The sequence below is a fragment of the Dreissena polymorpha genome, chromosome 2, assembly GCF_020536995.1.
Source record: "Dreissena polymorpha isolate Duluth1 chromosome 2, UMN_Dpol_1.0, whole genome shotgun sequence".
Lineage (NCBI taxonomy): Eukaryota > Metazoa > Mollusca > Bivalvia > Myida > Dreissenidae > Dreissena > Dreissena polymorpha.
In genome coordinates, this window is record NC_068356.1 from 28,405,888 (window position 1) to 28,417,343 (window position 11,456).

Sequence of the window (11,456 nt, forward strand, 5' to 3'; positions counted from 1 at the left end):
TTTGTATGTTGAGTTGTATTGTTTGGTCATTGCAAAGTTACAAGTTATTTTAAGACAAGAACAAGCTCATCTTTCATCATGTATTTATATTAAAATTCTTGAATGTTAATGAAGGTACAGATCATATAATTAAAAGCAATTGTAATAGAATTGCTTGTGTTTCATTGCACAGTCAATACCATCTTGTCTTTATGCTGACATATAGAACGGATAAATAGTAAACTGTCGTTTTTATATGCTATGGGATTGTATATCAACACTTGTATTTTAAGATGACAAAATTGCCATAATTTTTCTCTTTATATTTTATTCCTGCTAAATGGTTGATGCAATAAGTTTAGTCTTCAATGACTTGTGCTTCTTGTAAAGTTGTAATATTATTTGTAAGCAAATTTGGCTGTAGTATTAGATGCATGCTGTACAAGATACTGTAAATCAACAATATATTGTTTTAGTATGAAAAGATAATTTAAGTTGCACAGCCATTAATTTTGCCTTCCACCATCTCCAATTTTGGTTAGACAGTTGCAAGTTACTTGCATAAGTATGAACATCGGTTCAATTTAAGCCAGGCTGTATTGATAAAAGAAAAAGATAATTTGGTTTCATGGGGATTTAAACCAGGGTCTTCTAGAGTAAACTTCTTTACCACTGTGCCATTCTTTGAAATGAAATAATTACATACCAAATTTATAGGTGCTATGGCACTTTGATTGGAACCAAAGTCTTAAAATGACTTAATTGCTGTTGTGTTATTATTAACCTTTTCCTGCTCTGAGGAAATTTTAAAATTTCTACATGCAAACATCATAAAACCAGAACAGCCTGCAAGTAACTCACAATCTGTTCAGGTTTTATGCTGTTTGCTGCTCATCAGTATCCATGGGTTGGAAGCAAAGCCTTTAAAACTTTAATATAGTAAGAAAGGTCTTAAATTAAATTTATTCTCGAATGTGTCTTAGTGCGTTTTTGAGTGGTACAGGGTTAAATGTCTCATTTTGTTTTTGATTATCTTTGGTTTATTGAACATATATGAGCCTTGCTCTGTGAAAAAGGGGTTTAATGCATGTGCGTTAAGTATCGTCCCTGATAAGCCTGTGCGGTTTGCCCAGGCTAATCTGGAACGCACATGCATTAAACCCCTTTTTCACAGAGCGAGGCTCATATGTATTAGACAGCGCATTCAAATAATGCAATTTAAATCTGAATCTTTTATTTAGTTGCAATACCTTAAAGCTTACTATGTTTGCAGTTTTAGTGAAAACACAAACTTTTAATCAAAGAAGCAAATAATGTGTATTACTCATTTAATAAAATTCCACTTTATTCCATACACTTGTTCGACTCTGTGACATTATGTTCTGTCAAAGCTTTTTATTGCAAATTCATTAAACATAAATTGGTAACCTTGGGTATCCAAAAGGAATCCAAATTTTACTAGCCATAGACTTTCCAAAATGCAATTGTTTCTGAGAAGTATTTTTCTCTAGAAGGTGGCAAAACTCCTAAGCAATTCCTTTTTGGGCTAATGGTAGGGCTAATGCGTGTAACACCCATTGACAAATTATTAAATATACATTGAAAGGTCATTGTTCACAAAACGGATCATGATATAACATGATGCAGCATTTTGTACTATATCAAATTAAATGTTGCTGAAAACAGAAGAATATTCAAATTATGGACATTTTATTCTGTTAATAATGCTATTTTTATAACATTACAAATCAATAAAGCATGCTTAACAATAGCAGAACTCTTTTGACTTTTAATTATCTTTTCCAGTCTTTAAATCTTTACAAAATTCATTGTCCCACTAACACCATCCTATAAAACAGGTTATGGCTTCCAATTGTGAATCAACTATAAAGCATGAACAAAGGCACAAATATCGCAGTATCTTTTTGCAAATGATACAAATGTCCATGGCCTCGATACGGAACAAAAAGCAAGATTTCTTGTCAGGCGGTAAGCTGAATCCTCCAGAACATTCGAACGATTGTCCATTTAATGCGCCACTGGGCCGTTCCTATTTAAATGGGCATCATGCACAGAACTTGGCCATCCAGGGCATATGTCCAAACATTTAAAGTTACTGTCACAGACTGCTTGAAGAACTAAACTGCCGATAAACAAGGACCTATGCTCAGATGTTGAAGCAGGACATGCACTGTGGGTTCCATCATTCAACAGTCCAATCATTTTACATCATTGATGAAATCCATAGGCAATGATCTTAAGCTCATGACGAGATTCTGGAAATCTGATGTACTGCTCCATCATTGCTGACAAGACTCTACATGTTGAAATGACTGTGTAATGTTGAGTCCCTGAAATACAAAAGTATAATTTATGCTAGAGTTTAGCCATATTAATTATGCTTGATTGCATTGAAAGCTTTAGGCTTATTAAGACATTCAAGAGTCCATTTTCTGGGAATAATCAGTACTTTGTATATATGAAGATAAAGAGACCGCTAATAAACAGGGTTGAACCCAAAATGTTCCCATCACTAGGTGAACACCATATCCACTACACCAGCCTAACAAAGTAAATGAAGTGAAGCTTCTAAGTTATGTCTCATTCGATTGTTAACAAGAGCACCGCCCTTCGGATTCAGACCTCTTCCCTTTTTTTTTTTAAGTTGAAGGGACCTATCTTAATACTTCACTCAAAAAGGAGGGAGAGGTGGGGTGGAAAAGGGTGTATAGTGTGGTGGTGTGGTCATTTATTACACCATCTTCCAAAAATGAAAAAATGATAAAAATAAATATTTGTGTATTTTAGCCATGTTTAAAAAAAATGGGCGGGGGTATATTGTGAGGGTGTGGCAATTTTTCTTTTTGGGGGGGGGGCGTGGGGGATGGTTTGGGTGAAGTCTATTGTGGTATGTCAGGTAAGAGTTGCTTTGTAACGCTTGTAAAGAAGTTATGGAAATTTTAGCAAAATTTAATAATTTCACCTTGAGAGTCATGGTCATTCAAAGGTCAAGGTAAAATTCAACTTGCCAGGTACAGTAACTTATGATAGCATGACAGTATTTGAAGTTTGAAAGCAATAGCCTTGATACTTGAGAAGTAAAGTAGATCAAAACACAAAATTTAACCATATATTCAAAGTTACTAAGTAAGAAAAGGACCATAATTCCGTCAAAATGACAACCAGAGTTATTCAACTTGTCCTGTACTGTCCCCTTATGATAATTTGCGAGTGTTCCAAGTATGAAAGCAATTTCTATGATACTTTAAGAGTAAAGTGGACCAAAACACAAAACTTAACCAAATTTTCACTTTTCTAAGAATAAAAAGGGCACATTATACTTTCAAAATGCCAGTCAGAGTTACATAACTGCCTGCACAGTCCCTTTATGATAGTAAGTGTTGCAAGTATAAAAGCAATAGCTTTGATACTTAAGGATTAAAATGGACCTAAACACAAAACTTAACCAAATTTTCAATTTTCTAAGTATAAAAAGGGCACATAATTCTGTCAAAATGCACGCCAGAGTTATCTAACTTTGCCTGCCCAGTCCCCTCATGGTAGTAAGTAAATGTACTAAGTTTTATACTTGACACTTTATGAGAAAAGTGGACCTAAACACAAAACTTAACCGGACGACGACGCCAAGGTGATGACAATAGCTCATAATTTTTTTTCAAAAAAATAGATGAGCTAATAAATAAAATGTTACAGATTGCACACTTGATTACACGATTTTTCATAAATACTCCTTCAGCTTTTTATTTACATATGAAGGCTAGGGCCACTTTCTGCGAGCCTTACAAAAAACTAACCATATTTGCAATTGTCAAGACTCCTTCACATAAAATTTACCTTTGCTTATTCCAATATCCTTTTTCCAACAGACATTTTGCGCTCACGTTCCATACATGGTGCCACAAATTCACAGAATTCCTACAAAATAAATGAAGTATACATTTACAATTCAACTTTCTTTTAAAAGAATGTGTAGGTAACTCAATTCCCTACATATTACTTTATTGTTATAAAATAAATTTCTTAATATTTAAACAGACATTTAACAAAAATTAACTTGATTCATCAAATTAATCATAATCGAATAATAGACCAGTTTCACAATATGAACACCGATACTATTTTAAGATATCAATCATATCACCTGACGCGTCGAATTGCAGAACAAGGCTGAACGTGTAACTGCATTTTCTTTTGCTATGCAAATTGCATTGAATATCAAGATTTTAATGCAAACTGACACTGGTTACAATTAAGTCAAACATATGCATACAGACAACCATCACATGTCATGCTGTGTTAAGTCAATAAATTAATAAGTAATTCTTATATAAAAATTATAATACCTAAATAATAATTCAAGGACATAATATTTAATACTATTTGTGTATATTAATAAATTATATTTAATCTTTATAAATAACAAGAGATGTGTTCTTCAGAAACACAATGCCCCCTACTGCACCGCTTAAATTTTTTATTATTATTTTTTACCTTTGACCTTGAAGGATGACCTTAACCTTGAACTTCCACCACTCAAAATGTGCAGCTTCATGAGATACACATGCATGCCAAATATCAAGTTGCTATCTTCAATATTGCAAAAGTAATGGCCAACGTTAGTTTTTTTTCGGACGGACAGACAGACTGACATACTGACTGACTGATAGTTCAACTGCTATATGCCACCCTACCGGGGGCATAAAAATACGAGTTACCCATAAGCATCAGAGTTAATGTGGTCTGAAGACTAAACATCGATTATTGCACAAATGAAAGTCATAAATTAGCAATATACAATACAAAGTATTATAAGACTACAATTCTCAAAGGTATGGATGTATTAGTGTGTGAACTATTTCATGAATCATAGAACATGTAAGAGTTGAATCAAGCATAAGACAAAGTCCTATAAAATAGAAGAAAATGACACTAATGTTTAGCATTAAATTTTTGAAATATTTAAAATATATAGGTAAAAAGTACTTTTTAATTATGATAAAACTGGCTAATATCTATACAATATTTAGTTTCTGACAATATGTTTACAGGGGTTTTTTTTACTAAGAAAGTGACGCCGATATTCGGCGTCTTCCCCTACCAGAATTTTTCCCCTAAAAAATACCTTTTCCCCTCCAAAAATATAGTTTTTCACCAAAATATAATATTTTACCCTCAAAGAAATGTTCTTTTTGTTTTAGGAAGTCGACACTTATCCAATTTGTACCATGTACAACGATCTCGCTCTCTCTCCCGACGAACGCTCAAATCTGGGAATCCCAGTGATTCTATATATAGCTCTTAAATTACGTCATGGAAACCGGGCAACTTATCGTATTAATCATGTGACTATTTTACTGGATTCCGGTCTTGCGCGAGAAGGGTGTTTCGTCAATTAATTACCGGAAACCAGTCGAATTTTCATCCGGGTTATGTGAAAGCCAAGATATAAACGTTAAAACAGAAAAAAAGTCTCACAATTGGCGTTCATACACGAACAAAATAAAACGTTCGGACTCGGAAAATATTAATTGCGTTGACGCATTTTTTAAGAATGAATCATCAAAAACCGTTGAAACCCAGCAGGATTCGGAGGTACATGTAATCAACATCGATTAATACTGTCGGATTATTGTGAAAGTGAAAGTAGACAATCGGCAGCAGCCGCACCTTTCCCTTCCAATACTGTAACAGATCTAGATCGTCAACCCATTCATCATGAAATTGAAATCATAATATTGACATCGTTCCCCGGCCACAGTTGAAAACATTTCCCATTATTAGATCTACACCTGCAACTTTATTTAGGACTTTGACTTTAATATCATACTTGTTCATGTGTAAAAGAACAAAAAGGTCAGAGACATGCCTCTTTCTAAAAAAAAAACTGAAGTCTGTAGGTGAGTTATAGACATTGAAATGAACAGTTTTTATTTTTTCCCCAAATATGTCTCTTTCGCGCTAGATTTTCCCCTTTTACCCAGCGTCCAGCGTCTTCCCCTTTTTCTTAAAAAAACCCCTGTTTGGACAGATGACTTTCAATGTTGACAATATCTTTTATGTTCAATAAAAGCAACAATTGAGTATTTGGCATTAAATTATTACAAGAAACAGCTACGCAATGCTACAACCACGAGAAGGCATGGTCACATGGAGGTGTCATTAATTGTGTTAAATGACCAGATATCTGCAACCGGTGGTTTATGACATCACGTTGTTATTTAGTATTTGTCTGCAAAGTATCTGATCATAACGAGGTTATGGGTTTGTGCTGAATACAGGGGCATTTAAACGCAAGATCTATCAATAAACAAAATAATTGATTGATCGCCCAAATAATGCGCAAACAAAGAGTGTCAGATAATCCAATAAGTTTTAGACTGTCAATTTACACACACTAAGAATTGAAAGCCATACTTGGAGTGTCAGAATTTGTGCAAAAAAATTGAATACAAACAAGTACTTTAATCAAGAAAATGTATTTCATACATTGACATGTATATTGGCACTTAAAATGGAAAGTATATATTAAGTAATTAACGGCTGTTTCTGACGAAGTCGACTTGTGTTGGCAATATTATTAAATCGCTGATCAAAAGCAGAGCGATATTGCGTGCACTATTAGAAATCTCTACACGTTCAGCCTCATTCTGGAATTCTGCAATCATTTGACTACCTGCTATATTGGCTTATTGTGAAAAGGGTCTATTCACTTATAAATACTTTAAAGAAGTAGATTTTCCATCACTCTACAGCTGTTGGGCTTTCTTAAAGGAAGTTTGGGAGTAAAATAAATCTACTCCAAGTTTTTGTCACAAAAAACTTCCAACATACAACACTTTCAATTGGAGAATTAGCCGCATTTAATGGATGATTTAGAAACATGATTAATTTAAATTACATGTAATAGCTATTGAATAGTCAGGTTATCCAGTTATTCTTGCTGCAATGTGGATAAGAATAATACAAACCAATAGCTGACAAACCTGATATCAGTGATATGTTGACCTTTGAAGTCGAAATTGAGACCTGAAATCTGTCTGTATAGAGAGCCACAATTTGTTTGGCATATCTTCAATCATTACTGGCAACACACACCTACAAAATTTATATATAAATTATATAAAAACATAAATTTATTAATAATTTTATTTATTTATTTATGACGAAATGTTTTAATCTAGGTCAGCTATAACGAAACTAAAAACGGATTAAAAACAATACCTTATTTTAATTAAGAGGTTGAAAAGAAAGATAAATTTATTAATATATTGACATTCAACTTAACGAATACAAGACACAAGTACATTACATTACAATAAGTTATTATTTCAGTCGCGTTCGGAGAAAACTGGGCTTAGTGCATGTGCGTAAACTGTCATCCCAGATTAGCCTGTGTAGATTACCAGTACTGTCCCCGAACCGAAAGCTAACCGGATTAAAAACACAACAGTCCGCACAGGCTAATCAGGGACGACACTTTCCGCATTAACTTGATTTTCGGTAAGGAGGACTTCCTTGAAACTAAAAATACCATAAAAGCGGAAAGTGTAATCCCTTATAAGCATGTGTGGACTGCACAGGCTAATCTGGGATGACACTTTACGCACATGCATTAAACCCAGTTTTCTTAGAACGCGGCTCATTTAATTAACGATTGTCAACATTATGCAAATTATCCGATAGTTTTACACAAAAAGTACAAATACAAACCTGGTAATACATGTAAATGATCGTATGCAATAAAGTTATTGATCCCAATCTGATCTATTTCCGAATTATATGCGAATCCATCGAGTAGAAACAACAACCATGCAATTCGCTCCGCCATCTTGAAACGTTATACTTACTGAACGCACTGATTGTGTTGCATTTGTTACAAAGTATCTGATTGGTTATTTCTAAGTATCGGATCCAATCAAATTTTTCGGGTAACTAGGGATTCTAACACCTAACAACCCGAGATTTGTACAGTAATTCAATGCTTAATTTTCGCGGACGATATTTGTGTTCCGCGCTTTTTGGATCTGGTATTAACTGGATTTTCTCTCTTTAATAGACTTCTTAAAATAGCATTCTACAATCTCCGCGCGATTTTAAACACTACTATTTGTACAGAGTAGATAAATAAGGTTCCGCGCGATTAATTGAGCCCGCTTTTTCTACAGGGTTGAACAATAATTGCTCCGACGGAAAATATATGAAAGTTCCGCGCTTTTTAGATTTCGATTTGTATGTAGTGTTTTATGGCCATGCTGGCATTGGTTTTTCGCAGAAAGTGAAAGTTCCGCGAAAAATGACAATCCCGATATTTACTATATAAGTATATGTATTTTAGCGGGGGTCCCCTTTGGCTTTCCATAGTTTTGTTAGTTGTTGTTTTGATACTTGACAAATAGTTTGTTTAGTAATTCGAGTACGTCAAATAGGCCATATGAACCATAATTTAAATGAATTGCTGAGAAACATCTGTTTTTGAATGAAATTTACATACTTTCTACATGATTTATAAGCCTTTCTGTAAATGTATTCCAGGTCAAGTTGGCGTAGTGTATAATGTGTAAGCATACCGATAACTTGGACCAGGGTTCGATCACCAGTATGTGAGGCCTTCCAAATCTTTCCCAAAAACATGAATAACTTCTTCTTTCCAGGCAACTGATTTGAGTAGGTTTCAACAAGGCTTTCGATGATTTCGACCAGACACAAATACGTTGACATTGATAACCAAATTGAATATTTAAATATCTCAGCCGTCGGTACGTCTCGAACCTTTCATGTGTAGGTGAAAACGTGATTACTTAGTACGTCGGGATTATTGTGTTACGGATAACTGCGATTATACATCCTCTTCTGCATTTGTGGTTATGTTGATGATTTATGTTTACATTATAAAATGCTGACTTGCTATTCAGAATGCTTAAGAACTTTTAGCGTAACTTAAACTCATCAACATCTCATTTGTATCAATCTTCAACTCCGACGCTCAATAGTTTTAATATAATTGCTCGTTTGATCACCGACAATCCACTAGGCATTGTCAATGATGTGCCAATAGCCATAGGCTGCCACTCACTCAAAACCGCCACTTTCCTACTCGTAACCCAATTACAAATTGAAAGGCGCAGTTCAACAGACCACATTAATTGTCTGTAATGTACAGAAAATAATCCATCCTACATGGTAAGCGATGATGACAGAATACGCACAATCGGCACTTGAAATACAGTTCATGTGTAAGTATTGGAAAAGCCAACGTGTATAACTTGCTTTTTTTTGGTGTGTTGAAAATGTACAGCAATACATTTATTTCTGTTGTGGAGAACTGATTTATTATGGTGCTGGTTGAAAATAATTTAAATGTTAACTTATAAACACAATAATAAGCATACTATTATTCTTTGAGCAAACCATGAGCTGTTTGTTTTCAATGCAAATGTACAATCTAAGTCGAGCAATGACCCCTCAATCTCCTAAGAAATGTTTGCATTACTTGGTTTACATAAAGGGTTTAGCATCAAACAATTGTGTATAAAAGGCTTCATATGTACAAATCTGCACAAAATAGTACTTTTTAAAAAAAAATGTTTACATGTTTTTGTACATGAATTAGTTGGGTTTTCTTTACAAACGAACATTATTTATTTATGTTCTTTAACTCTGCTTTCATTGATTTTCTTGTACGACTTATTCTGAACGTTATCTAGATTTTATATTCATCAATATGTTAACTGTTTTGATTTGTTTAGTTAAATCGTATGTTTTCTCTTCAAAGTATAGTACCTTCTTCTATCCAATTAAGTGCAGAGCTCCTCTGGAGCATCAACGCACTTTGACTATACAAGGAGTCATGGGACTTAGGTACATTGTGTCATTTAGGGAGATCGAAAGAGCGCTACACAGTGGGGAACGAACCCTTGACCTCCCGATCGCTATGCGGACATCATATCCACTACGCCACTACGACCATTCTTAACGTTTTTCAAAGTATTCTATAATCCTAAAAGATTGTAGGATGCAGATAATGTACATAAAATGTAAAAACTAATTTGTTAGACTTCTTATTGAAGAATAACATCGAAATTCTGGACTATACTTTTTTAATATTAATTACAGATTATGCAAATAGCCGACTGAAACGGAAAAGCTAGTGGAAGTTTTGTTTCAATTGTTAACAGTTGTTGCGTCCAATATGTGTTTTCGTCGGTGCTGCTGCCCAAAACAGGATGATAATCCATGGAGCGGTTAGCATATTTGATATTAATGTATTGTCAAAACTGTACGAAAGCGAATACATGTATGACACGGAAGAATATGTTCAATATGTTTATATTTAAAAGTGTGTGACAATTGATATAGTTTAAACAACAATTGAGCTTGTTAAGTGTTCTACGAATATTTTAAAATTACCTGTTCACAATTTGGTCAAGTGACGATTTCTAAGTAATTGTCCTAGATAAAAAAAATTATGTATGCATTATTAAAAACAAAATAACACTCGTGACTTAGATAAATGTTAAAAATATTTAGGATGATGATCAATCGAATTCGGTATAACAAAAACATTGTTATTAGCATAATAATTCACATGGTATGAGCAAGATAATAAACTTTACATTTTAGTTTACATCAATAAATATTAACAGCATGATAGCCACCCTATCGCATAATTATTTTGTAAAAAGGCGATTTTGTTTCCAAACTCCTGTCCTGTATTACGTTACATTGAATACACACCATTCATTACTGTATCATCAATTCCTCTTAACAGGACCTTTTGATATGTGTTTTATGACATGTGTGTCACGACTGACGATATTCTATGTACAAGTCATAATAAATTTATGTCCTGTTCTGTATTTTTATACTTCTTAGACAAAGTCTGTTAATGAATGTCAGTGTTCGAAAATCCAATGGAATTCTGATAATGTTGCTTTAACTGCTACGCACACAATTGAATATCATGATCAAAGCGCTGAAGGCAGCTAAAGTTGTTTGCTATAACATAATCTTAGACGAAACTCAGTTTTCAAAATTATGTTATAGCTTTTTATATCGCAAATTTGACATGAACACAACCCATTCACATTTATAAAGAGTGTGTCTTAAAGCACAGGTCGAGATGTGTGTGTGCACAGTTTATCCTCATATTCATGTTATAGAGATAACTTAGACAAAATAACAACAATATGTCTCTTTTTATTTTGGCAATAGGTTGCTGCACTGGCATCCATCTTTAGAATTTTGGTTGCCTTGCTAAAGAATAATAAGCCTAATATCATGTACTTGTTGTGTTATGTGTATCTAATACTTTATTTATTTTCTTTAAATTATTGAGCAACAATTTTGCCGACATGACCGACTTTTAATGCATCATGTCTTGTTGTGAGCCGGAATTGAATTAGTCCTAGGCCTAATTGATTCACAGTCGGCAATTTGTATTTTATGTTTCATTGGGT

General features: G+C 33.8%; 2 long non-coding RNA genes across 2 annotated transcripts; one reads left to right on the top strand and one right to left on the bottom strand.

Annotated features, from left to right (window-relative positions):
• Positions 1–1,532: 1,532 nt before the first annotated feature.
• On the bottom strand, positions 1,533–7,864 carry LOC127866378 (uncharacterized). Its single transcript, XR_008042973.1, has 4 exons — positions 7,711–7,864; positions 6,984–7,095; positions 3,835–3,915; positions 1,533–2,330 (listed from the first exon to the last, which is right to left on the bottom strand). It is a non-coding gene; the product is annotated as an uncharacterized LOC127866378 (long non-coding RNA).
• A 72-nt stretch (positions 7,865–7,936) lies between these two features.
• LOC127866380 (uncharacterized) lies at positions 7,937–10,496 on the top strand. The gene is made up of 3 exons (XR_008042975.1): positions 7,937–8,027; positions 8,533–9,233; positions 10,114–10,496. It is a non-coding gene; the product is annotated as an uncharacterized LOC127866380 (long non-coding RNA).
• Positions 10,497–11,456: the final 960 nt, after the last annotated feature.